We start from the raw sequence: 6,066 nt of genomic DNA, 5'->3' as shown, positions 1-6,066 counted from the left end.
TCTCTGATCCTTAACTACGAACCTGTTAGACAGGTTGTGCCTCTGTTACACAAGAGATCTGAAGGCTGAGAGACAGAAGCTTATTCAAAGTTATTCCACCCGGTTGTGCCATTACTGAGATTTGAATGGCGCCTGGCATGTTTTGTACCATTAGGCCATGCTGGGGCATGGGTTGCCGTGTTGTGCATCAAGAGCAATTCGCACTAAATCGCTGAATTTTTTTCATGAGAGAAGAAAAACCTGCAAATCTCAGCAGTAATGCGGAGAACTGAATTGAAGAAACTGAGAGAAGCAAAATGGACAGATCCTTCCATCCCTTATAATAAAAAGTAATATAGCAAAAAAGGAGAAAAATAAAGCAAAAGAAAAGAATGCTCATGATCCTTACAAAACACAATTGTATAAAAAAGAGAAAGAAAAAGAGAACAGAGAAAAAATAACTGAAAAAAATGGAAAATTGATAAAAAGAACACCCGCCTCCCTATTTGACAATTGGCTTTGATAACAATTGGATTACAGATAACAACAATTATTCAAAGTGTTTAACAGATGCACTCCAGAAGAGTTTTCCCCCCTCTGCAGGATGTAACTTTTCCCAAATTTCCCTCCTAAGCCCAGGCTTTAACCTTTAGTCACTCGGACAATATGACTATTCTAATGTCCTTCTAGTAATCCAGATCAATATTCCTTATCTTGGCAGAGTGAGTGATTTTGCTTAGGATCAGCCTAAGGCATCCATAAAATGGGATTTATTTATTTTTGTCTCCTTCAGTCAGCAGTGGCCAAGTGTATAACTAAATGGGGCAATGCCAGGGATTTGGCTCATGGGAGCTGGATGAAAAAGGCACCTGGAAGGAGTGGGAAGGACGGGAAATGCAGAAATTACAGGGTTCAGGAGGAAGAGATACACAGCCAGCATCTGTCCAAGTCCCTGCTGATTAAAAGCAGTCTTCCTCTTGTTTTTATTTTGTGCAGGCTTTCTCTTTCTCGTTCTCTCTCTCTCTCTCTCTCTCTCACACACACACCCATTAACTAGTCATTAGGGAAATTGAATTTCCGAGTGCATTTGGAAACAAACTGAGGGCCAGCAATTAGCAGTTCTGAGTAAAACAGTGCAGGGGTTTTCTGCTCTGTCATTGCTCACTTGCATATTACATATCCACTCATTGTCACAGTAACCTACTATCTGACAGAAGGCAGATGACGTTGCACAGGAAACGGAGATATGGAGAGGAAACGTTTTGCTGATAGGCCACCCAGGCATGCAGCCCCTACATGGACTGGCATGCTGGGAAGCTGCTGCCCAGAATGGAATGTCCCAACCGAGGGATTTTTCAGTAGATTCTCCTGTGCAGAGGGGAAAGGTGCATTCTTTCTTTCTTTTAATTTACTGAAAACATTTCTAGGCCACTTTCCCATACTTGCTCAGCAAGGGGTTACACTGAATAACTGCACAGCTAAAATAACAATAAAAAACACACACAATCCAGTTTAAGGCATTTCAGTCACCCCAGGCATTCTAATTTGTGTTATGCTTTTTGCTGCTGCTTCACATATTATTATTTTTTTCCTATGCATATCTTTATTGTTTTAAAATAGATACACTTATGCCAGGAAAGCAAACCAACCAACCAACCAACAAACATACAATCAAATAAACAAACTATAAATTGACAAACAGACAATAGCAATATATGAAACAATACAATTCTTATAACTAACATCCTTCACATATTATTGTTAATGCAATTGTTCCGTTGCATATTTCAGTGCAACGGTTAGGAACTTGCAGCCTTCTGAACGTCGTTGGGACTCCCATCAGTTGCAATCATTCTGGCCAACAGTTAGGAATTATGGGAGCCTGGAGTCCAACAATATCTTGAGGGCCACAGGTTCATCATTCCCAGTTATGGACTGGCTGGACACAGGAGAATGGTGGGAGGCACCAGATGGGGGAACCCCCAAGGGAAGAAGGCTCGGAGCCAGGAGATTGGGGGTGGGATGATGACGAATCAGTGTGGGATGTAAAACTGCAGTCAAGTACAACTTTCCTACTGTGGACATGTTAGGGGATGTTTTGTACCACTCAGGAGACGACTTCCTGTTTCCTCCTGAGCTGGGACAGACTTCCACTACATGTGACTTGCAGAGGGTGTGGTCCATTGTATTTCGATGGAGGCGCACATGGCCTCCATGTTCTGATCAGTGTGTGTTCTCCATTTTGTACGTTGCTGTGTGTTTGGAGAAGTGACTGCTTAGTTGCAGTCACTTGGGACTAACTTCTTTATGGAATAGTTCTACAGTGGAACCTCGGGTTGCGAACGTGATCCGTGCGGGAGGCACGTTCGCAACCTGCAGCGCCGCTTCTGCGCACGTGCGGGTCGTGATTTGGCACTTCTGTGCATGCACAAAGCATGATTTAGCGCTTCTGCACATGCACAAGCACCGAAACCTGGAAGTAACCTGTACTTCCGGGTTTGGCACGGTGTGCAACCCGAAATCGCATAACCTGAAGCATCTGTAACCCGAGGTACCACTGTAGTTGTTATGTAACCTAAGCCTGCCTTCAGTGATATGTCTGTGAACCTGAATGAATCTGTGAGTAAACTACTTTTATATTAATGTCAATCAGATTCTTGTGCTTATTCTTTTTAAGTGGGATTAGAAGGGATTTTACCAGGAAGGAATCTTTTATAGTAAGACTCAGATGAGTCAGCAACAAGCTGATCACTGCGTAATTTAAAAAGGGGGATGTTTGGAACTCTGCTAGAATATGGAACTTGCTAGTGCAAGTTAGGAAGGATATTGCTAAATAATATATCCTCTCCTGCCTCCCTAATCATCCCCACAGTCAGAGGGAGAAGAGGGAGACGACTGGAAAGAGGAGGTGGCAGAAGCTGAAGGAGTAATAGGGCTTAGTGAGCTAGGAGAGTCTGTGGCAGAATCAGAGGCAGACGCTGAAACAAGAGAGGAGGGAGACCAAGAGGCAGAGAGATGAGTCAGGCTGCTGAAGAAGCCAGGGTGGATTCTGCTGCAACAAGTTTCCCTTTCCCCAGCCTCCCAGGACTCAAAGAGGGATGAAGAGGGAGGAGCAGAGACAGTGGCATTGGCATAGCCTCAGATTGCTTGGAAAGGACCCAGGGGAGGAGGAGATTTAGGCATCTGTGAGAAGGCTTCAGAGCAGAAAGAATGGTGATTGTTCTTTTCATAACATCATAAACAGAGTTGGAGAGTTTTAAGGTCACAATACATGACTCCTTCCTGGCTCCTTTCTTGTCTTTCTGCCAGCAGGTGAAGACTTTCTTGATCCAACAGGCTTTTGGGAATGGACTGCTTTTAACTAAGGGGCTGGTGCAATGCTGTTTTTATTGTGATTATTGGTGTGGTTTTAATAGATTTTAAAAATATGTATATAATTTTAATTATTTCAATGTTTAATTGTTTGTTTAAATGATTTCCCCCTACCTTTTAAGCATTTTTATTTTTATTTTTGTCTTTAAGCTACCTTCAGTCCCATCATGGAAAAATGCAAAGTATAAATAAATTTCTCCTCATAATCACCGGACTTTCTCTTGAACTTCCATCTGCAATGGCTCACTATGGGAGAATAAACTGGCCCATCTGTCAAGGGTCTATAATGATGCTATAACAAATGTGATACTTAAACAAAATTATGCTGTAATGCACATGATGTTTTGCTCACTCGGGCTCTGCCTTTGCTGTTCACCAGTCAATCTGAGCTCTCCCCTTCTCATACTAAATACATTTCATTAGATACGTACCACACACAAGGGTGTCATTTGTAATATTTAGCAAACATCTTCACAGCATTCTTTGCTCATAGGCACCCCACAGTGCCAAACTGCAATTAAAAAGCCATAACACTCCATCACAGCATATTCAAAACCAATGGAATGCTATAACAGTGGTAGTAACATTGCTTTTTTCTTAAACAATGTTTAGGGGTACTCTCATTTTGACTCAAGAATATCACCATTTTACAGTTCTAATCAGGGGAAATAAATAATCTAAATGGACAAAAGTACTAAGATTCACAAAATGTTGAGGGGTATGCGTACCCCCAGAAAAAAAAGCACTGTGTAGTAATAATAAAACAACAACACAAAGGTCCACCCAGCTGACATTAAAAAACTGACCTTCAGACAGAACTGCCCACTCAACTACAAGCACAAACATTAACAATGAAAAAGGGAATACGATTCGCTTGCCATACTATAGGTTTATAAGGTCAACCTGATTTAGTTAAAAGGTACAATTATGCTCATTCCTGGAATTCAGCTATAATAATACCGCCTGCAATAAAGAGGATTCTACAGCAAACACATTAAAAAAAGGACCAGTGATTCCCCCCCTCCTATTAATTGATGAGGAATCCTAGGATGTCCTGAAAACAAACAAAACAAAACCCTTCAATTAGAAGGGGGTGGGTGGAAATCCATCTCTTTTCTAAAGACTTTTAAAGCTTTAGAAAAAGGGGGATTGCTTTATTATGATATATCCAGGGGTAGTTTGAAGCCCAGATAAAAGCTTTTGAGCCTCCGAGTTTCCACATCGTATTTTTACTTAGAGTGTCTAAACCTCTTTGTCCATTTCCACATCACTGGCTACTCAAAACAGCATCATCTGTCCTGAGCTACCTGGTGAGAGGAGCAGCCTATCAGGCAGTTGTATCTTTCCTTGCTTACGCTGCCAGGATCATGCCCTGCTCCTTTCTTCTGTGCTAGTTTCAGCGAGCTTTTGATGTGGGGTACTTTTAATGAAAGAAAAGGGATCCCCAAACCAGAATGTCAGAACGCAGGCAAAGGAAATGAAAGGAAATAGTAGCACGGGTGGCTGAAAAAGTAGAAAGAGATGTTCAAAAAGGTACTAACTTCCTGTTATGGCAAGCTTCTATGTACACAAGCCCACTTAAAGAAGAGATTTTATAGACTGGAAAAGACTTTGAAGAAAGCATTCCTTATTTTTTTTAATGTTTGCTTTCTCTTCCTCCGAGTAGTAACCACATCCTCCCTTCCTTCGGCTCTCTCCAGCTGCTCTCCTTCATTTTGGTTATGCCAAGTGGGTCACATGGGATACATGAGCATTCAGAACGGCAATGTGTCATTTGGCAGTTAAAGAGGAAGTGCCTTCCTATGACCTCGCTATCGGTAAATGTGGAGTAATTCATCATTTTTTAAAAAGTTTGCTCAGCTGTTAACTTTCAGTGCACATGCTCCTTTTCAGCCTAAATCTGTTGAAAGCAAAGAGAACACATAAATATATCTACATCCATCCATCCATCCATCCACCCATTGATTCTTACATTTAGGTAGATAGATAGATACAGAGATACACAGATACATAGGGACATGGGTGGCGCTGTGGTCTAAACAACTGAGCCTCTTGGGCTTGCTGATCAGAAGGTTGGCGGTTTGAATCCCTGCAACGGGTGAGCTCCTGTTGCTCTGTCCTAGCTCCTGCCAACCTAGCAGTTTGAAAGCATGCCAGTGCAAGTAGATAAAGGTACCTCTGCAGCAGGAAGGGAAACGGCATTTCCGTGCACTCTGGTTCCTGTCACGGTGTCCCATTGTGCCAGAAGCAACTGTTAGGTCCATCATGAGACGTCTGCCAGCTTCTAATCACAGATACCAGCAGCCTTCAAGCAAGCAAACTTGCCTTATTATCTCCCCCTAGCATCCCACTGCCAGAGGATTGCCTCCTTCCATTCACCAGTTTGCCTCCTCCAAGTGGAAGAAACCTGGGCAGTGCTGAATGTCACATCCATTGCCAGGTGTGTCCTGTTGGAAATAAAAAAGGGTTTTCTCCTTGGCCTGCCTTTATATCCATTCAGTTGCCAAGGGCGTTTGTGACATCACAAGAAGCCCACAGCCAATGGCAAGAGCTGGGGAGGCATCATCTTCATTGCTTTGAGCCCCACAATGGCAGGTAGACCTATCAGTGATTGTGTGCTTGTTTATTCAGGACACACAGGCGCTATGGTCTAAGCCACTGAGCCTCTTGGGCTTGCCGATTGGAAGGTTGGCAGTTCGAATCCCTGTGACGGGG

General features: G+C 42.8%; 1 long non-coding RNA gene across 1 annotated transcript; it reads right to left on the bottom strand.

The window, feature by feature from the left end:
- Positions 1-4,958: 4,958 nt before the first annotated feature.
- Positions 4,959-5,801, bottom strand: LOC308458378. The gene is made up of 2 exons (XR_013977314.1): positions 5,528-5,801; positions 4,959-5,251 (listed from the first exon to the last, which is right to left on the bottom strand). It is a non-coding gene; the product is annotated as an uncharacterized lncRNA (long non-coding RNA).
- Between the last annotated feature and the right edge of the window lie 265 nt (positions 5,802-6,066).

The sequence above is a fragment of the Podarcis pityusensis genome (assembly GCF_964106645.2).
Source record: "Podarcis pityusensis genome assembly, chromosome: 11".
In the NCBI taxonomy this organism is placed as follows: domain Eukaryota; kingdom Metazoa; phylum Chordata; class Lepidosauria; order Squamata; family Lacertidae; genus Podarcis; species Podarcis pityusensis.
The sequence above is the reverse complement of the archived record's forward strand: the minus strand, read 5'-3'. Positions and strand labels throughout refer to the sequence as shown.